Source organism: Chiloscyllium plagiosum, chromosome 11, assembly GCF_004010195.1.
Source record: "Chiloscyllium plagiosum isolate BGI_BamShark_2017 chromosome 11, ASM401019v2, whole genome shotgun sequence".
Classification (NCBI taxonomy): domain Eukaryota; kingdom Metazoa; phylum Chordata; class Chondrichthyes; order Orectolobiformes; family Hemiscylliidae; genus Chiloscyllium; species Chiloscyllium plagiosum.
The window spans coordinates 60,247,906-60,270,422 of record NC_057720.1 but is presented as its reverse complement, the minus strand read 5'-3'; the positions used below and the strand labels follow the sequence as shown (position 1 = coordinate 60,270,422).

The window sequence follows — 22,517 nt, the reverse complement described above, 5'->3', positions numbered from 1 at the left end:
AGTCCTCACTATCTGTGAATTTGCTACCCGCTGATCCATGAGGTCGGCCCTAGACCCTATCTTTTCTTTTCTAGCATAAACCTATTTGGCCTGATCAAATGGCCCTTTGTGGTAGATAGGAAAGTTACATGATAACAACATCAGTGTTTATTCTTAACTGCAGGAAGTCCGTTGCCCTAGCCCCATAGATAATGAAGATTTGGTGGAGTCCTCAAGCTTTAGAACACAATTCTGAATTTTGCCCTCAAGTGGCAACAAGCTCACTTCCATGTTTTGTTAATATCTCAAACCTGCTGTATTGACATCGAACTTCCAATTTCTTTGACTCTATCAAAATGGTGCAAAAACATGATGGGTAAAACAGAGTGGGGCATCTGGTGACTTACTTGTCAGTGTCTGTTGCAGGTTGAGGAACAGCTGCATTAGCCACCTAGTTTCACTTTACAGAGAATTGTTTCCTCTGCACATATTGTCCCTTCATGGTTACTGGCTATACTCTTCCTGGACCCTTTGTCAACAAAATTTAGGGTCAGCAAAGTTCCAGACTGACAACGTCTTCATATGTCTTGGACTAACTGAGTAACAACTTCAGAACCTTCACCATCTATCTTGAAGCTGAGAGAGAACTATGATTTGCATGTTTTTGTCATGTTGCTTTGCATTTGAGGATGTACAATCATGTACCCATTCAGGATGTTTTGTGCTGCATGGAACCAACATCAATGGCCACTATAATAGTTTGGTCTTTTTAGTGCAGAATGTCTTCAACATTTACATAAAAGGATCCAGCATCTGTGTCTTAACTTGCCTTTTCAGAACAGGAAGTCTTGAATGCAAACTTAGAGGCATGCAACCTTTATGGGTTAGCCTGCTTGTTTGTGCACAAGATCTTTAATACTAAGTAACAGACTGCCAGTGTCTGTAGTTAAATTTGCTTTTTAGCACAGAAAGAGAGACAAGCAGCTTGTGGAAGTGGGGAGCACTGAAGAATAAGTCAAACTGGATGAGTGAGGGTGAACTACAGTCAATCAGGGGTGTTACCACAGTCAGTCAAGAGGCTTGTTAGAATACAGTCCAGGAACTTGGTCTGGAGATCCATGCCCTTCAAGTCTTTGGATGGGGTCACAGTCAGCCCTCCAGTTCAAACAGTCCAGGGTTACACATAGGTCAGTGCAATTGAGAGATCAGTGGGTGAGACATGGACAGTTGGGGGTGTCCTGCCAAATCAGTTCATGGAGGTGGGTGGACTGTGGTTTGGTTGGCTTCATTGAAATGGAAAACTGAGGGAATAATCACCGTAAGAGAAAATAACTGCAGAGAGTAGGTTGGGACCTTATAGTGAATGAGAAGAGATGGGGAGCTCCACAACAAAGGGTTCAAACACGTCACAGTAACTCTGCCTTTGTATGAGGAGGGTATAGGGCCACAAGGGCTTTGGAACCTGCAAAGTAATGAGCTCTGGAAGTAAAACAGGTACATTAATATTAATGTAAAGGTGTCAACAAAAATGGGTGGGTGGGGGTGGGGAGATAAAAGGCCATAGGGACAGTAAGATAAAGGAATGTGCAGAATGGGGTGAGTTTGGTGCATAATAGGTGGAGCCTGTCACTCAAATAGAAAGTTTGAACCTCGTCATGTTCGGTTGAAAGTCAATTGAACAATGACTTCACAAAATGGTTGTGACCGCACGTGAAGGGGGAGGAATAAGTTAACATTTTTTTAATAAGCGGTGTTATGAAATTTGATTTTGAGGAGCTGCAAGAAGCAATTGCAGCAAGCATGGCTTCACTTATTAAGCAATGTCACCCATTTGGCTTCTATCCTCATTTCAGCTGGAGGTGGATAACAAGTTGTGGAGTCACGTATTCAGGAACATTACATTATGCACTGATTGCCTGCCTGCGACACCCGCCCCCCCCCCCACCACCCCACCCCTTCATATTATAAAAAGGAACTGAAAAGTGGAACCTGAGGTTTCCATTTGGCAATGACATCTCAGAGTAAGTACTGGAAGATAATGCATCACAGGTACCATATCATCGCACTCAAAAGTAATACATAATGACATGGGCTATGATGTGCAAGGGAGAGTTGTTTGGACTGTGAAGGAAACTGCTTCAAGGTGGCTTACTGGCAGAGGTCTACTCCCAATGGAACACAGGCATGTTGATAGATTACAGTGAAACTGAATAGGTTTACCTACCTCAGAGCTCTATATTGTAGCACATCTATGACCTTCTTCTGGCCTCACCGTGTGAGGGCATAATATTCAGCTTGATTGTTAAAGATGTGAGTGCTCAGATGATCCCTCAATAACACAAGGTTATCACTCTGACTTTCCCTAAAGAATTCTCTAATCGAGCTAAAATACCTGAGGCTTTGCCAGGCTTCCTGGTGGCCTTGCCCCTCCTCGGAATAAAATAGAGAAGGAAAGTATGTATACAAGAACTTCAGCAAGTCTAGCAAAAACAGTGACCTCCAGTGGTTGCCACATAGACTCAGGAGGAAGGTTCACCAGCAGAAGGTTCACCAAGAATGTCCAGGCAAATGGTGAGATCCAGGGATTGTAGATTTCACTGGGGTTGGTTAGCTTAGCTGACTGGAAGACTGATATGCAATGCAGAGTGACACCATATGACATGGGTTCAATTCCTACAGTGGCTGAGGTTACTATGAAGAACTCTCCTTCTCAACCTTGTCTGAGGTGTGGTAACCCACAGGTTAAACTACCCCCAGTCATCCCTCTGATGAGAGAGGTCGGGTTGGACTGTGATGACTTTACCTTTTCTAGCTTTCATTGCAGTTATCTTCAAATATCTGGACTGCAATATTATTAACAATTAATAATCTCCTGCTCCATTATATCAGTGATCTGTCAGATGTTGAAGGAGGACTTGAGCTCGCCAGAGCTGGGTGGAAATCTCTTTTGGATGGCTATTGAGGGAACAGCTTCATTTAATTTTATGTTAATGACTTGCTTCAGGGAGTGACTACAGACCTCTTTTGCATGTCCCAATCCATGAGATGTCTTGCATCCAGGATGTCACTGATGTCATTTTTCCCACAGCACATGTCTTCCCATCCTTCTCCCTTGGTGAATATAATCAAACAGTTAAGGCATTGGGATTATCTGTCATCACTGGTTTCCAGAAAGTACTATCTTTTGTACCTAGTTTGTTTTAATAATGCCCTATCACCAACCTCTGGCACTTATGAATGGAAAAGGATTCCACTCCAGCACCCTTTTGGAGGTCTGCACCAGATATCCTGTGAGCTTGCATAACCCGTACACATTGAAACACTCACGTGCCTTCTCTTCTCAAGGTTCTCAGCTAATACAGGCTACAAGACAAGGGGTACCCTCTGCAAACATGGTTCATGGCTTCTTCACAAATCTGACAAACAAATGCCAAATGGAGACAAAACACTCCAGTGGAATAGACCACACACTCATGAAGGTGAGGTTCTGATGTGTGTTCTACAATAGTGAGGTCTTGCAGTATAGACCAAACAGGTTGTCATACATTATTGTGGCCTGCTGTGCCCTTCACAACTTAAGCAAAGTGAGATTTTATGAATATAGCCAAAATGGGTCATCAATAGCAGTCCTTTGAGGTTGATGATGAGGCAGTGGATCAGGACATTAACCAAGAGCAACTCCACAAAGAGGATGGCAGAATAATGTATCATAGAATCTGAGAGGCCAAAGACAACCTCATAGCCATCTGCTTCCAGGATGCATGAATTGGGTTTTTATTTAATTTGATTGCTAATCTAGCAGACATATTAGCTTAATGCAAAGGATTTGTGGACCTTCTTTTTCAATACAATTGATATTGATCACCTCCCATGGCTAAAGCAATGGAGTTCAGGTTTGAGTGCACATCTAGTAGCCAACTGAGCATTCTGCTGGACCTGGGTCCTTTAAACAACTTCCACACATTCCATTAAGAGGCCAGGCACTTGCACGCCAAAGCTATCACAGTAACAGAAACATTGGAGGATTCCTCCATCCTTCATTCCAACAACCAAGTGCATCTGGTACACATGCCAGATGTTATCCTGTGCCGGTCTCTGCACAGGGGTGCATTTTCCACCTGGGGTCAAGCAGATGCCTGGTCTCCCGTACTAGTCTGAGTGCCAAACGTCTTAGATGTTACATCACTGATAGGCTGTGGAGAAATGTCAGTGACATACTCACCAGATTCACATCAAATCTAGATTGAGTACCCACCAAAGTGAAAGTCTTTGAGTTGTTGGTTGGTGCAGGTAAAAGTCTTGCAAGTGTACCCTCTGATGATTCACTGACATCCTCATCAGAGGCAAAGTGGAGCTGAGGGTCTCAGGCTTGTGGTTGTTCATTAGGAACCACTGCCTGTATAAGAAAAGAGAGGAGATGGATGAAAGCCTTTGTAGAATGATTTAACCCTGATGGTAATGAGAGAGAGTCATCCTACAATAGAGCTTACTGGATTGGTTGTCCACTAGTGTCTCCTCGTCACTACACAAGTGGTACTGTGTGGAGTCAGGTATCTGGCACTGCCCACTTCATCCCCCCCACCTTGCTATAAATTCTGTGTCTTACAATCGTGTACTCCACAACCACCTGATAAAGGAGCAGCGCTCTGAAAGCTAGTGCTTCCAATTAAACCTGTTGGACTATAACCTGGTGTTGTGGGATTTTTAACCATGTAAATGAAGGGAGACTTGGTGATGGGATACCAGCATCTGTGCAGTTATTTTACCCATTACCTTGTTTGTATAATTAATGAGTAAAAATGTAAAAGATCGAGCAACATTAACCATCCAGTCCGTTGCAGTTAACACCATGAAATTTACTTGTCACCACACTTTAACTAAAATGGGAAATTCAATCCATAATTGTAACTACCCAATGACCAAGGAGTAATTATAGTCATAAAATCATACGGTCATACAGCATGGAAGCAAATGTTCGGTCCAACCAGTCCATGCTGACCATAATCTCAAACTAAGCCAGTCACACCTGCCTGAGCTTGGCCATATTCCTCCAAACATTTCCTTTTCATGTACTTATCCAAATGTCTTTTAAACGTCGTAATTGTAGCCACATCCGCCACTTCATTCTACACACTCCCTATGTAAAACAAATTGCCTCTCAACCTTTTTAAATCTTCTCCTCTCACCTTAAAATTATGCCCTGCAGTCTTGAAATCTGCTACCCTAGGGAAAGGACACCTGTTGTTCACAATAACTACGCCCCTCATTATTTTATAAATCTCTAAGGTCATCTCTCAACCTCCTATGCTCCAGTGAAAAGAAGTTCCAGCCTATCCAGCCTCTCCTTATAACTCAAACCCTCCATTCCTGGCAACATCCCTCTCCAGTTTAATAATAACCTTGCTATAACATGGGTAATTGATAGAGCTGCTTTCCATATCTCTTCAATTAACTGCAATGATTAAATAAAGAGGTATGGAAGTCAAAAATGAAATTAAAAAGATTTGTTTTCATAGCAATGGCTGCTACACTTTGAAAGTAGTTCATGTGTGACATTTTGAATACATGAAAAGTGTCTTATAAATGCAAGTTACTTCTTTCCATCTCATATTCCATTAACCAAGAACAGTTTCCCATTTGTCAAATTAAGGCATGCTAGCTCATTGCAAAACATTTATCCACATTTGTTGTATCTGATTAGACATTGCTAGACTTAATCAGATTTTGATTATGACCAGCACAACTGAATTAAAATAAAATAGAAACTGCAATCATGCCACCATGTGCCAGATTTAAGGATCTCTTGACATACCATTATTCAGACAATAAAAATTCTCCCTAATGGAAATGGTTTGAATTAATAGCCAGGCTGATTTAAAAAATAATATTCCCTACAAGACTTTGGCTTAGCTCTTTTGAGGTTAACTTTTGATTTGATCATAAAACACGAATTGCAACAAACTGAAACTATTACTTCTTACTTAGCCAAACATCTATTTTATGTTAAAATCCATTTGCATTGTACAGCACTCAAAGGTTCCTGCTTTTATTTCTAAAGCCATTGGTACAAAATTACATTTTCCAATGACAAGGGTAATATCTCAAGAAAATCTTAGAATTCCATTTACTGAAAGTGTAATTTAATCTATTTAGTTAATGAAAACCAGTGGCTCCAATTTAAACAGATGGAATTGAGAAATGTTATTTCTAAAAGAAAACTGAAGTGTATTATTCGGGATGCACCTGTTATTTCAGGTTTGGCCATTTTCATAAGCCTGATGAACCCCGAGCTGAGTCTTGTTTTAGGCATAGGCCAAGAAGTGTGGTAAGAATTACAAGTAGCATTTTGTATTTTTAAATAGAAGCATGGAATTCAAGAATAATGAAATAATGACAAATATGTAGAAAAACAGATCATGGTTAATACTTGGGAAAAGATCTTTGCTATTAACCTATCTGTGTCGCTCATGATTTTATAAACCTCTATAAGGTCACCCGTCAACCTCCTAAACTCTAGTGAAAAATGTCCCAGCCTATTTTTATAACTTAAACCATCCATTCCTGGCAGCAGCCTGGTAAATCTTTTCAGAACCCTTTCCAATTTAATAATATCCTCCTTATAGTAGCTTACTTAAATATATGCATTTCAGGAAAGCATCATAGTAATATGCTTGCACAGGCTGCCATGTTGATTTTAGATTTTAAGCTGTGTTCAGCTGCCTATTCAGGGCATACAATGTCAATGGTTGTAAAAGCTTCAGATTGACATGTACCATTAATATAATGAGTGCAGTTAATAATATGGAATGTATGGTCATCTTCTGAAATTTGCTTTTTGCCTAGTTAACTCTGAACATCATGAATGTGTTGCTTTTTGGATGGCTATTGAGGGAACAGCTTCATTTAATTTTATGTTAATGGCTTGTTTCAGGGAGTGACTACAGACCTCTGTTGCATGTCCCAATCCATGAGATGTCTTGCATCCAGGATGTCATTTATGTCATTTTCCCAGTGGGATGTGTTTAATAGAAAGCTTTCTCTTAAAAAGAAAGTCTTTTGTTGACAACATACTGCCATGTTAAAAACTTTTTTCATTACAGTCATACCATTCAAATATGAATATCTAAAACTGTATGTACTTGTAATTCCTTAACCTTGTGTATAAAAACACTGTAAAATTGACAGGAGAGATCAGTGAGCTGAAGCTGTCAACCAAGCGGAGGTTCAGGTCTTTCAAAATGTATAATGGATGTCTTGTCTTAACCATATCACATCATGTATTCTCAGCATGGAGGTTGGGGGTAGACTGCTATGGAATGGGGCATGAGCGTCAACAGGGGTGACTGGGGTGCAGGAAATGGCATTAGGATTTTCTGAGGCTGAGGAAGTGCGAGTGGCGAGGCTCAAATACTGCCATTTGTCCCTACATCATAACCACAAATCCCGAAATGAAAAATCTGTGTTTTTATAGACACCTTCGAAACAGGCAGGAAAAGCTGTGTATTTTCCTTACTCCTTCCCTTGCCTCATGATTCACAAGGGAACTGGACATGGCCCTTGTGGCTAAAGTGATCAATGGGTATGGGGAGAGGGTGGGAAGTGGCTGCTGACTGCATTGGTGAAAACGCAGAAACGATTTCCAAGAATGATTTCAGGAACATGAAGCTTCAGTGATGAGGATAGATTGAAAACGTTGGGACTGTTGTTCTTGGAGAGAAGGAGGCTGAGAGGAGATTTGACGTGAGGTTTTAACATTGCTGAAATTTAGACATTTAAATCTCCTTAAATGCCTCACCTCTCTGCTGCTGAAAATAATTTCTCTTCATGGACTATTGAAACCTTGATGATTTTGAACATCTGCATCTCCCTTTAATCTTCTTTTCCCTAGGGAAAGTAGATAGTCTCTCCATCCAACAGAATTCTTTCATTCCCAGTATTATTCTAATAACTCTCCTGTGCATTTAACGTAAGGATTTGACACCTTCTCAAGTGTGTTGCTCAGTGTTGTGTGAAACTCAAAAATGTTATCTCCAAATCAGATCATTAAGAGTTAATGGCTAAAGGTTAATTGGACATGACAATGAGGAATTGAAGCAAAGTGGAAAAATTCATTAAAATATGCCTGGTGAGAAAAGCAGCCTGTTTTGGTGGAGAGGCAGCTGTGGGCACTGTATTTTTCGTAGTTAACATGGAGTCACCTGGCCATGTTTTCAACTTATTTTCTGCACAATGGAATGTCTGGAAAAGCACTGGAAGTACTGTGGGTTGGTGAAACAGCATGTATCCAGAAAAACATTGTCCCATCATGGGATTTTCCCCATCAGATAGACTGAGGCCATGGACCTTCATCATTGGGCTGGTGTTTGTGGACTGGTGCTGTGGAAATTTGGATAGAGCTCCAAGGGCCAGCCATCATCCAAGAGTCCTTGGGGAATGCAGTGGCAAGTGAGGACTGCAGATGCTGGAAATCAGAGTCTAGATTAGAGTGGTGCTGGAAAAGCACAGCCGGTCAGGCAGCATCCGAGGAGCAGGAAAATCGACATTTTGGGCAAAAGCCCTTCATCAGGACTGAAGGCAGGGACCCTCCAGGGTGAAGAGATAAATGGGAGGGGGGTGGTGCTGGGGAGAAGGTAGCAAAGAGTACAATAGGTGGATGGGGTTGGGGATGAAGGTGATAGGTCAGAGAGGACGGTGGAGCGGATAAGTGGGAAGGAAGATTGGCAGGTAGAACCAGTCGTGAGGATGGTGCTGAGCTAGAAGATTGGAACTGGGATAATGTGGGGGGGAAGGGAAATGAGGAAACTGATGAAACATTGATGCCCTGGGGTTGAAGTGTTCCGAGGTGGAAGATGAGGTGTTCTTCTTCCAGGCGTCGGGTGGTGAGGGAGCGGCGGTGAAGGAGGCCCAGGACCTCCATGTCCTCGGCAGAGTGGGAGGGAGAGTTGAGATGTTGGGCCACAGGGAGGTGGGGTCGATTGTGAGACTAACTTGTTGAATATGTCTAAAATAGGTTAAACTCATTAATGGATTCACTCATTAATTTACATATATCTAAAGTAGATTAAGCTAATAAATTTGCTTTATATCTTTTTGTATTCGTTTTGGTCAGACCTTACAGAACCTGTTAGGTACCTTCAGCTAACAATATACCTAGATGTAGATGCCATATTCCAATTAGGACCAAAACAATGTGTATAATGTACTCGTTACTGTGTTCTATGCCGCTCTTCATAAAGCCAAGGATTCCAAAGTCAGTATTATAATGTAGAAAATATGAGTCAATTTGTAAACAACAAGTTTCTTACAACCAACAACATGATAAAGATTGGATAATTTGTTTTGAGTGAGGGATAAATATTGGCCAAGGCATGGAGGGATAATTCCCTGTCCTTCTTTGAAGTTTTGCAGTATTATCCTCAATCGGCTGCAAAATTTGTTTTGAGTTTGTGAAGTTTGTAGAGGTTTAAAGGAGTTGCTAGCGGGTAAAGTCTGCAGTAAGTGGTGCAGACTGTGCAAAGGTGTTGTCTGTGTCTTGCAAGGAGTTTGAGCAAACCAGTTTCTCCCAGAGCTGGGTGTTTTAGTTGCAGTTCCACTTGCTTTTAGCATGAGTGGGGACGTCATGCAAAAACATCAAAGAAGACAAGCTGCTCAGACAGCAAAGAGCAGAAGGGAGAAAAGGATTTTCAAAAGGAAGCTTTATATATCAAGAGTCCTCTAGGAGCATCTCTACCCATCGCGGCTCAGCAGCGGTTTTCTGTAGGCCATCCTATCAATGTATTCATCTGAGTCCTCAGCAGAACTTGTGTATGATCTCACACTCCTGGAGCTGTGATCCTTTCTGCCAACATTTCTGCAGCCTACTTATGCCAGTGATTCACATTTCAGTTCCTGCCTATGTTACCCTTATAAAGATTGTCCAGATCTTGCTGTATGCAGGGTACGCTAAGTACAATGTTCTTGAGTGATGTACCTGCTATGGTCATTTTCCAACTGATGAGATTAACCCTTTTCCTTTATATGGCTCATCTTGTTAATCTTCTGTCAATGATAACACTAGAATACTGATGTTGTGAGTTTCAATGGTGGTAATGCAATTGAACGTCAAGGGTAAATAGTCACATTCCTTGTAGCTGGAGAGGGTCATTGATTGATATTTGAGAGACTTGAATATTCCTGCTTATCAATCCAAGCCTGAATATTGTCCAGATCTTACCACATGCAGGCATAGACTGGTTCATTATCTGCAGAGGTGCAAATGGATCTGAACGCTGCACAATCATCAGTCCCACATCCAATCTTGTGGGGACGTAATTCCTCGGAATTAGATGCAGTAATGCTGGCCTTCTCACTCAAGTGGAAATATACAGATCAATAAAGTTATCTCAAACACATTTCAATTCTATGTTCCTTTAATACTATTGTTATTCTGGGCTATATTAGGATATTCGAAGTTTCCCTATATGTTTGCAATTTTTTGGAAGTTGCTTGCAAAGTTACTCCATTATTTCCTTCTTACTATTTAGTGTCTTATGAAGTGCGCCCAGTAATGTAATAGCTCCTTTATATAAGTGAATAGATACTGGTGTTTCTGTCATTCCCCTGTATCTTGTCTGTAATGTTCCACCCTAAAGTTCCTCTCCATGCTGAATTAATTTAAATTGTCACCCACCATTCTCATCACACCTTGCTGATGACAGGAAGTGAGGCAAAGATTCATTGCTTCATTTAAGAGAAAACTGAATAAATATTTGAAGCTGAAGACAATACAGATCATGAGAGCAGAGCAAAAGCTCTCTGGATTGTTGTCAAAAAGAACCAGCATTGATATATTATTTAAATGATCTCACTCTATGCTATAAAATTCTCCAACATTCTGGTACAACTTCCAAATTGGTTGCAATTGTTAGAAAGAACATTGAGAAATAGTACGAGATAAACACTACTACTCTAAAGGATGGGCAGGAGCAGAGGGGCCTTGATATCTATGTTTATGCAGTTAAAGGTGGCCAAGTTTATAGAGAATGTGACTAATAAAGTTTACAGTATCCTAGACTTTATGAATAGGGACATACAATACGACATCAAGAAGACTATGCCGAATTTATATAAGAACTAGCGAGAAACAAGCTGGGGTAATGTGTAAAGTCATGTGTGCCATACATCGAGGAGGACATGGTAGGGTGATCCTTTAGAGCATAAGATGTTTAATGGTTCCAGGGATGAGAAACTTCTGTTACGAAGAAACATTGGATTAGTTGGGACTGATTTCCTCAGAGAAGAGATGGCTAAGATGAGATTTGATCAAAACCAGGAGAGGTTTGGACACATTAGACAGGATAAAACTGTTCCTGCTCATAAATAGTTCAAGAATGAGATTTAAAGTCATTTTAAAAGAAGCAAACACAATGCGAGAAATAAAAAAATGTTCACAAAGTGAGCCTCTGGGTCTGTAGTATGCAGCCTGTAAATCTAGTTCAATTGTGGCATTCAGGCGGACATTAGATGTTTATTCAAATAGAAATGACATGCAGGATTATGAAAGAAGTGTGCAAAAATCGCACAAGGTAATTATACTCAGCTGGTGAACCAGTGCAGGCACAATGGGGCTAAATGGCCTCCTTCTGCACTGTAGCAATTCTGTGGTTGTGATACTAATTGTGGATATTGTGGGGGTGAGGAGAACATTCCAGGGAAATGGAAGGTTACTAAGTTAAATTGTGGTTAAAAGGTAAGCTTGGTGTGGTAGGGCAAGGATGCAAGCACTTCTGTTCTTCCTCATCCACAAGCAATAAAGACTTCTACCTCAGAGATCCAGCCTTTCACTGCCTTTCATCTGTCAGATTTCCCAAGTTTAAGGAGATCTGAGGGATGTGAGTTCAGAAATAAAACATTAAAAATGGAGGAAAGCAATCTTCTAAAAAATATTTCAATAACCAACCCATCTTGTAAGGATAGGATGTTGCCACCACTCCACTCCACATTCGAATTGAACATTTGCAGTTGTGTTTCTCTTACCCGGGGGTTGGGGGTTAGGTGTGGGTGGTGGTGGCAAGATTATCATTACCCATAGAAATGAAGAAAGAATCACAGAACAAATTTACTTGCTCTTGTCACTTAAAATGGGTTTAGCAAATTCCAGCATGTAAATCAACATTAAAATTTAGCCTGATCTGATATTTGTGTCAAGCTAAACCTGAGCTAATGGTTCCAAAAATAGTGCATAACAATGCAGCATGCATGTGTTAGAGAATCATATGTGAATTTCAGCAATCAGAACTTCAGTCCTGTGATGTCAACGTGCCAAAAATGATACAGTTCTTTTGCTTCAAAGTAAAAATACTTCCAAGCAATTTTTTCAGAAACTCAGTGGCTCTTTAACCTGATTCAAATTAGTCTGATCTACCTCCATAGTCAACCCTTTTGTTTTTTTTTAAATTGTATTTTACTTCTAGCTGCAGTTTCATGGTCAGGGCAGCTCCAGAAAATTCCAAATGAGGTAGTGTAGTTGTGCCCAAGGGAGATGGAGACAGCCAAAATCCTGGCAAATGGATAACTTTTAACCAGAGAAATGTTATGCTTGAATTGGAATTGAGCTTGAATCAAGGTTATACAATTGGAATGTGAGTGGAACTGCACATTGGAATATTATACTTGGATCAATTGTGTGTTTATCTGGGCTCCAGTGTAACAAATACTGACTATGACATTTATTTTACATGGTGAAAGGAGATATCAGAATCCCCTTCAAAACCCTCCCTCTGCTTCTCCAAACTCATGCATGGTCCTGAAATTCTCCACTGGGAAGTAATTGAGAGTAATTAATTTTTTAAATTAGCAAGATGTTTAGTGGCAGTGCTATTCACCGAAGTTAATGTTCAGATTACTATTTTTCATCAGATGTTTACTCACACAGGAGTACAAATTTCTGGACAGTATAGGTCAAGGGACATTTTTCATATATAAACTGAAAGAATTATGGATGTTGGAAATCAGAAACAAAAACAGAAATTGCTGGAAAAGTATCTGTGCAGAGAAATTAGAGTTAACATTTTGTCTCCAGTACCCTTCCTCAGAATACTTTTTCATATGTTCAACTTATACAAATAACTATGCTAGGTTATTTTACAAGGTAAACACATTGTATGCATACCTCCTTAAACATGATTTGGAGATGCCGGTGCTGGACTGGGGTGTACAAAGTTAAAAATCACACAACACCAGGTTATAGTCCAACAGGTTTAATTGGAAGCACTAGTTTTCGAAGCGCCACTCCTTTATCAGGTGGTTGTGGAGGACACAATTGTAAGATACAGAATTTATGGCAATTTTTAACTCCTTAAACATGTTTTGATACATGCATATAAAATTCATTTCTATTCTAATTTAATCTGATTATTAGCATGCTTAAAATTGTTAGTGTTAAAAGAGACACTAAAATCTTCTATACAGGTAATTACCCATTGTGATTTTAGAAAATTTAAACCTATCTGAGCATCTGAGGACTTATTTGTACAATTTCAAGGGAGCCAAGGGGACAGCAGCTTTTCTCTTTGTAAAGGAAATTCAGCACACTTGCTACAAGAAGGGCACCCTCAGTTGGTTTTTGCATTGGATGGAACATTACAAGCACCCTAATGTGCAGGAATCCGCTGTTGGCAGGCAAGTGGGGGAAACTATTTCCAATATGGAAAGTTTGCTTTAGTTAATGGTGGAGTTTCCGTACTCCTGGATGCACCCTCTGCAGAATTTCATGACTGGTATAAATGGAGTATTAGAAACAGAATATAATGAAAATAATATAGATACCCCATATCTCTTTTCAACTACCGTCACTGTTTGTTATGTATGGTAGTGATCTTATATCTAATGTTCTCATTTTGAAAGGGTGAAGAGTGTTTACATGTGCATGGCATTCTGAAAATTAAATGCAGATGAAAGGGCATACTTTAATTGCATCTCCTCGTTGTTTTAATCAGTGTAAGAATTTCAAATACAAAATCTCAACCACCAGAACCAAGAGACATTAAATGAGAACTGTAGCAAAAGTTCAATTGGAACTTTACAGTAACCACAGCGAACAAATTAAACAATTAAAAGCATCCCTTCTCTCTCTTTAACAAAGAATAGCATTAAGCTGTGAAAGTGTCTGGACAGAGGTGCAGAATAGTGGAAAGTAACAGAGCTGGAAATGAAAGACAGAGAAATATGATAACAAATTAAATTTAATGGGATTCATGGGCCTATCAAGCCCCTGCAGGGACTGTCATGAGAAATTACCGCAAAATTTGATTTTATAGATTCTGTAAAATTGGAAGATATTCCTTTATCTGTTTGGAATTTAGTGTGCCAAAGAAAAAAGTAAACTAAAGAAAGGGACTCATGACTGGAACAAATCTGAATTCTGAATTGTGAGAATCACATTTTTCTTAATCTGAAACTGCAGTAATAGAGAAAAATCAAGCTGCTCCACCTCCCTGGAATTCTCTATCGCAGATGGCTGTGGAGGCCAAGTTGCTACATACATCCAAGAAAGAGATTTCTTCTGGATTTTAAAGGCATCAAGAGACATGGCGAGAAAAGAGAAATATGCCTTCAAGACAGAGAAACAGCCATGATCATATTCACTGCTCCTAGTTTTTGTGTTCTATTTCTCTTCGATCAATATGCTTATTACCAAAATGAGTTTGCTCCTGAGCAATGATATACTTAACATGGAGCAAATGCTTCCTATTGTGAAATACTGGGCATTTTGTATATCAGAATATATGAATAGATAATTGAGTAAAGACAACTTAAAATTTAGTGGTAGATATTCTACAGTAACACTTGTGGCAAATCAGGTTTTTACTATTTATACCTTGGGCAGAGATGAAGATATCAATGAAACATTTGTTTTTTCACCTTTCATTCCATTATCATCCCTCACACTGCCACTTTATGGTCTCACCTCTGTTAGTTTCTTTCATACTTTATACACTTCAAAGAGATCATCTCTTCACTTCCTAATTTCCACAGAATAAAACCATTAATCTAATTTAATTAATTTCTCATCAAATTTCAGTCTCATCATCTTAGAGGTCAGAAGGTTACAAAGCCTTCCTAGTAGGGAACATCTGAACATGATATACTAGGCAATTCTAATCACATTTGTACAACTGTAATAGTTCTTCCTTGATTTTGTATTTTGAGTCTCTTGTAATATGGGCATATATCCAATTAACTACTTTGATTGTTTCTTAAATCTGTCACTGACTTTTAAGGGGTTGTCTGCTTGGACCACTAAAACCAACATTTATCTATACCTTCGATGCTTCCTCATTTAGACTATTTTCCCATCTGCTATTCTTACTCCAAAGGGTACTACCTCAAACTCTTCTGTGTTAAAATGTATGTCTCATCAAATATAATTGTACTGCACAGGCTGGAGATCAGAAATAAGAAAAGAAGGTGCTGAAGAATCTCATCAGCTCTAGCAGCATCTATGAAGAGAGAAACAGAGATAATCTTGAGTTCGAAAAGACTCTTCTTTGGAACTTTTGCTCTGGGTGTACTCGCCATCTGTTCCACTTTATTTTCCTTCCCCATTGTCAACAGCAAAAAGACAATTATGTTCCCTTCAATTTTCCTCCTCACTGTTCAAGATCTAAATACACCCTCCAGGTAAAGCGACAGTTCACGCGCACTTCTTTCAACATAATTTATTGTATTCACTGTTTACAATGCAATCTCCTCTACATTGACGAGGTCAAACACAGACAGGGTTGACTGCTTTAATTAAAGCCTTCCACTCTGTTGCAACAATCACGCTGACAGTCCAAGCTTTCACCATTTCCATATGCCATCTTGCTGTTATGGTGACATTTGTATCTGAAGCCTGCTGTGGTGCTCCAGTGAAGCCCAACACAAGCTGGAGGAACAGCACCTCATTTTACTCTTCGGCACTTTATAGCCTTCAGGACTCACCACTGAGTTTAACACCTTCACAGCATGAACACTTCTCCATTTCTATTCTACCCTCCCCATCAGCACTGTCCATGCTTACCCCCCCCGCTTCATCTCTTGTTTGCATGGGTGTGCTCTAAGTAAAGATAATCTATTTTCCAGTATTCACATGAACCATTAACACCTATTTTCTATCTTTAACTCTCCTCTACTAACATTAACATTCCCTTTGTCTTTTGCTTTTGGTACCCTCACCATCTGTTCCATTTACTCCTGTTCCCTCTTTGTCAACATCACAACTACAATCATTTTCCAGCCCTCTTCACTACCGAAAAAGCATCATATTGGATTAGAAATGCTAATTCTGTTTTTCTCTCCACAGATGCTGTCAGACAATATGAGTTTATCTTGAAATTTCTATTTTTAGAGCATTTCCCTTTTTTATTGTAAAGAACACATCTTTTTTATTTTTCTGTAATTTACATTGTGGACTAAAATGGGAAAAAGACTATTTTAAAAACCAGGGCTGTTGAAGGATTGCTGTGTTTTTTTCTAAAAGCAATGAATGCTGACATTCATTTTGAGTGCTGTTTATGTAACTGCTTGTTCAAGCATTAGTGGAAGTCTTATTTGCAGATGAACTGGAGCCAAGGGCTATATATGAATGCAACATTGGATTGCAACAAGTAACTGTGTGTGGACTAGCAACCAGTTATCAATGACAAAGATGTTCTACTTGCTAACAACAAAAATGCAGTTAACTCCTGTGTAGACAAATAACTTGTGGCTGTGAACGAGATAGGGAGAAGCCATCAGATCTTGCCAAGAATGTCTCTATTCTCTGCAGTAAAAAACACCTTAAGTCTGAAGAAAGTCCATTTATTTTTCCTTCAGTAGTTGCTGTCAGGTACGGTTCTTAATCATGAAGCCAAAAAGTTTAAAAGTGTGAACAAGCCAACTTGTACCTCTTGCAAACAAGTGAAAATATTTGGAGAAGAAGGATCATGAAGCAGCACATTGCAGCATGTCATGAGAAGTCAGATGGACCAACCCAGCAAACCCTGTACTTCCCTGTCTTTTCCTCTGCCCATAAAACCTGTGTTTTTGCCCCATCAATGTCTGTCTATTTTTGTGTGTATGGAAAAGTTTATAAAGGAGAGTGAGAGCTTTAACTAGTAGAATTATACATTGACAACTCACAATTGTTTATCATTAGCCAAACTCTATTTATTTATAATAAATAGTGATTCATGTTAACTACAATAACTATACATTCTGCCAACTGGCTCTAAAAACAAATAAATTGGGAACTCCAAGGACTCTTTAAAACCTTTGACTTTCTTGACAACACTGGGGTTTGATTTCGAGTGCACTATCTATGCGAAGTAAAATTGCAACATTTGACTGAAAAATTAGAACTCTCCATACAAGCGAATGAAGAAATAACCTTCTCCAGCCATCTAAAGTAAAGCTGCAATAAGTAAAGCAATCCTAACAAGTCACGTTCTGTTTTATAAATGCTCATCCATATTTTCCAAACACATAGAAATGTTCCCATTTGAATCAATGGGTTTCTGATACTACATTCTGCAAGTCTCAATTATGCAGATAAGCACATTGCTAGGTTTCATATTGTTTCTATGTAGCACTAGAGTGTGGTGCTGGAAAAGCACAGCAGGTCAGACAGCATCCAAGTAGCAGGAGAATCAACATTTTGGGCATAAGCCCTGCATCAGGAAGTCCTAAACGTCAATTCTCCTGCTCCTTGGTTGCTGCCTGACTTCCTGTGCTTTTGCAGCATCACACTCTTGACTCTGATCTCCAGCATCTGCAGTCCTCACTTTCTCCTCATGTAGCACTAGTTGATTCCAGCAAAAAAAACCTACTAATTGTACGAGGCGTCGAGTAAATGTCTTCTGGTTAAGGGGAAGGGAAAAATCGGTGAGAATTTCCACAGCTAAATCACCAACAAGGGATAAACAGGTTGAAGAAAACTTTCTTCACTCAAATAGATGTGAATCGTTGGAATTCTCTGCACCACAGGGCTGTGGAAGCTCACTCATTAAGTTTTTTCAAAACAGAAATCACTAGATTTCTAGATACTAATGACATCAAAGAATATTGGGATATCAGGGAAATGGTGTTGAGCTAGATGATCAGCCATGGTATAGAATGGCAGAGGGGCTGAATGGCCCTCTCTTTTACTTATGTTCAATGGCTCAACTGCCTTTGCAGGAAGGTCTATTTATCTTGCTTCAGCTGAGAACAGAATCAAACTGAGCTGTGATGTGAAATACCCTACAAGCACAATCTGTTGTATAAAGATTCATCACTTGGATGAGGTACCAGAACATTGCTGATTTTGGTAAAACCAGTTTGACGTGAAGTGGCATTTTTAGGAGAGCAACAGTATGAAATGTACAAAAATATAAAAGGAAAGATAATACAGGAGTTTGGTTTAATTTATTTACCTCTTGAAATTTGAGCTACATGAACATTCTACAGACCTTGCCCATCTGGCGGAAACACTAGTTGCTGATGGCACTTTGACAGAGTCCTGTGAAACTCGGGACATCGTTTGTGTGATTAACTGTTCTGGAAGCTGGCTCTCTCACAACCAAAACACAGCACAGTTTGTTCAACCTTAAAATGCTCACTTCCTACAGAAGGCCATCACTTTAATATTGCGATGTGCAGTATATCTGAGTACTGATGGTGATCCTCTGTGGGGAGCCAGGAGGAATGCGATGCATTTCCCTTTGTGCACTCACTGCCAGCCAGGCTCCAGTTTCTCCTTGTGACCTATTCCCGTAGGAGTTTTCTGAGCAACCCAGTATTGTGTAATTAACCAAATAAGGCAAAACATTAACCAACAGCTGGAAAGATTGGAATTAGCCAAGTATATGATACAAACATACTGTATATAATAAAAAGTTAAATCTACCTCGAGGTAAGAGAAGCTGCCAATCCTATCAGTGGTGGAATTTACTCTTGAAAATCTTTCATCCTTCTGACTTTCATTGAAGCAGGCTAATTCACAACTGCATGGAAGGAAAAGGGTCAAATATGCACATCCTGTGGTGTGAATCACTAACTATGTCATATAACTCAATGAAGGGTTTATAGAGACTGACACAGGCACATGTGTTAGTGGACTTTGCTAATTAATCACACACAACTGATTAAAATATTCTATGGTCTGAAAGTCAATGCACTAATCACCTGGCTATCAATCCTGCACACACGTTTAATGTGGCAATTCAATTTGCAGCATGTAACCAAAATAATGGGTTTGCAAATCAATTCAATGTACGTTTTTAGTTATTTTTGTGGGGGTGGGGAGGAAGGAATAGAAAGGAGAAAAATAGAAAACGGATGCTTAAAAGTTTAGAGCTGTGGTCACTCTCTCTTCCAGAGGCAAAGTTGCCAATACTGAATATAGATGTGGCTGCATCAACAAACAAATCTCAGCCAAAGTTTCGTGGCTGAAGAAAACATACTGCAATAGTGGCAAAGATCTCAGTAAGTTTCCCTGAATCTATACAACTGGGTAGTGTTGGCCTAATCTTGCTCTCAGCTAGTGCTGCCTGATTGATTTGGCTTTTCATATGGTCTTCAGTTGCTTCTCTTGGTCCAGCATGTGAATCATGTAGAGTTGAACATCCATTGGAAGGCCCATTGTACAACACTCAACTAAGTGCTCAGTAGCTCTCTTTCATTCTTCTTCATTATCTCTGAGGCAATATCTTGAAATCCTCAAACTAAGCATATTATGGGAAAAGCTTAATCACAATGAATGCAGCGGCACATGAAGAAAGTTCACCACTCACAGGAGGAGGTGCTGGATGTCTCAAAAGTCAAATGTGGATAAATCCCCAGGGCCTGACCAGGGTCTAGATTCGTGGGAATCTAGGAAAATGATTGCTGAGCCTCTTGCTGAGATATTTGTATCATTGATAGCCACAAGTGAAGTGCTGGAAGAGTGGAGGGTGGCTAATGTGATGCCATTGTTTAAGAAAGGTGGTAAGGAAAAGCCAGGAAATTATACACTGGTGGGCCTGACGTTAGTGGTGAGTAAGATGTTGGAGGTGACAGGATTTACATGTATTTGGAAAGGCAAGGACTGATCAGGGATAGTTGACACGGCTTTGTGAGTGGGAAGTCGCGTCTCACTAATTTGATTGAGTTTTTTGAAGAAGTGATAAAGAAATTTAATGAAAGCAGAGTGGTAGATGTTGTCTATCTGGACATTTCAGCAAGATGTTCAACAAGGTTCTGCATGGTAGACTGGTTCGCAAGGTTAGATCACATGGACTGAAAACAAAAAATGCTAGAAATCATAGTGAATCAGGCAGCATCTGTGAACAGACAGCAAGCTAATGTTTCAAGTCTATATGACTCTTCATCAGAGCTCTTTCTCCATGGATGCTGTCTTACCCACTGTGATATTTTTGTTTTCAGTACAAATTCCAGCATCTGCAATAACTTGCTCCCATGCTTAGATCACATGGAATCCAGGGAGAGCTAGCCATTTAAAACAAAATTGGCTTGAAGGTAAGAGACACAGGGTGGTGGTGGAGGATTGTTTTTCGGACTTGAGGCATGTGACCAATGGAGTGCCACAAGGATTGGTGTTGGATCCACTGCTTTTTGTCATTTACATTAATGATTTAGATGTGAATATAGGAGGAATGATGAGTAAGTTTGCAGGTGACATCAAAATTGGTGGTGTAGTGAACATTGAAGGTCATCTCAGAGTACGATAGGACCTTGATCAGATGGGCTAATGGGCCTAACAGTGGCAGATGGAGCTTAATTTAGATAAATGTGGGATGCTGCATTTTGGTGAGGCAAATCAGGGCAGGACACATACACGTAATGGTTGAATCCTGGGAGTGTTGCCCAACAAAGAGACCTTGAGGTGCAAGATAATAGTTCCTTGAAGGTGGAGTCGCAGTTTGACAGGGTGGTGAAGAAGGTGTTTGATACATTTGCCTTCATTGGTCAGTGCATTGAGTGTGGGAGTTAGGATATCATGTTGCGGTTGTACAGGGCATTGGTTAGGTCTCTTTTGAAATACTCCATCCAATTCTGGTCTCCCTACTATGAAAAAATGTTGTTAAAAGTGAGTGGGTTCAGAAAAGATTTACAAGGATGTTTCCAGGGTTGGAGTGTTTGCACAATAGGGAGAGGATGAAAACGTTGGGGCTATTTTGCCTGGTGGGCTGGAGGCTTGTAAAGGTTTGTAAATAATGAGGTGCATGGATAGGAAGAATAGCCAAGGTTTTTTTCCCCAGGGTAGAGGAGTCCAAAACTAGAGGGCTTCAGTTTAAGGTGATGGGGAAAGATTATAAAGGGACCTAAGGGGAAACCTTTTCACACAGAGAGTGGTGTCTGTATGGAATGAGCTATAAGAGGAAGTGATGGAAGCTGGTACAAGTACAACATTTAAAAGGCATCTGAATAGGAATGGTTGAGAGTAATATGTGACAAATGCTGGCAATTGGGACTTGACTAATTTAGGATATCTGGTTGGAGTAGGTCAAGCCCTTTTGTCTATTTCACCATTCAATATGATCATGGCTGGTGATCTAATTCAGTACCATTTCCCAATTTCCCCCCGTAGCCTTTAATCACTTTAATCCTAGGAACCGTATCTAACTCCTTCTTGAAAACATCCAAATGTCCTTGCAGGTAGTCTGCCATGTTGATTATAAGGGGTCAAGAGTTATGAGGGAGCAGGCAGGAAGAAACAGTTCAGATTACAATTAGGTCAAGTCTTATTGAATGACAGAACAAGCTCAATGGGCTGAATAACCAATTCCTACTCCTATCTCTTCTGAGTTTATGAAAAATAATTCCTGGTAAACTGCTTTTTCAAACTGTAGCATAGACGCTTTCACCTAGTGGGGAGGCAGAATTTAAGGTGGGTGATATAGTTCCATTCTAACTTGTATTTGTTTGATCATATTAGTTGAGTTACTTCAATTTGTGGGACTCATCAACTTTGTTTCAAGCTATTAAGTAATATACGCCACTAGTGTGCTCCATATAATGGAATGTTATATTCCTAAGATTAAGTATTTGGTCATCTGTTGGGGCAGAGATGGTACTAACTTCAGCAAGTCATGTGGAAAAGCAATGGTGAAGACATAAAGCCAATTTCTAAAGTAAGGAGAGGAGAAAAAAATCAGAGGAGAAATCACTCAGGTTCCTTGTGACCTGAGTAACCCAATGAGATTGATAGAGTCCTGAGAATATATTGGGAGATGAGCTGGCAGATGTTATGTGAGGGCTTTTGTTCCCTGAATGCCACAACGATGAAATGGAGATGCTCCTCACTGAGCATAAGTAGTTCAATATGGGCAGACTTTGAATGAGTGAGAAAGTGAAAAAGTTACAAACCTGCAGAGAAACATGTATAGATCTACAAGTGTTAGGTAGCAGAGTTCATGGAATAGTCTCATCAATGTAACAGCAAGATTGGAAACTGATATAGTATTTGTTAACTATGTAAGTTAGCTCGCTGAGCTGGAAGGTTTTTGTTCTTAATATGTGGTAAGTAGTGTTATAAAGAAGCCCTTGCATTAACACAG

General features: G+C 39.8%; 1 long non-coding RNA gene across 1 annotated transcript in view; it reads right to left on the bottom strand.

Moving 5' to 3' along the window:
* Nucleotides 1-18,996, bottom strand: part of LOC122554447 — a 48,249-nt gene extending 29,253 nt beyond the window's left edge. The window contains exons 1-2 of the long non-coding RNA XR_006312999.1: nucleotides 18,866-18,996; nucleotides 4,235-4,375 (exon numbers count right to left, since the gene is read on the bottom strand). This is a non-coding gene — a long non-coding RNA (uncharacterized LOC122554447). The remainder of the gene's footprint in view (nucleotides 1-4,234; nucleotides 4,376-18,865) is intronic.
* Between the last annotated feature and the right edge of the window lie 3,521 nt (nucleotides 18,997-22,517).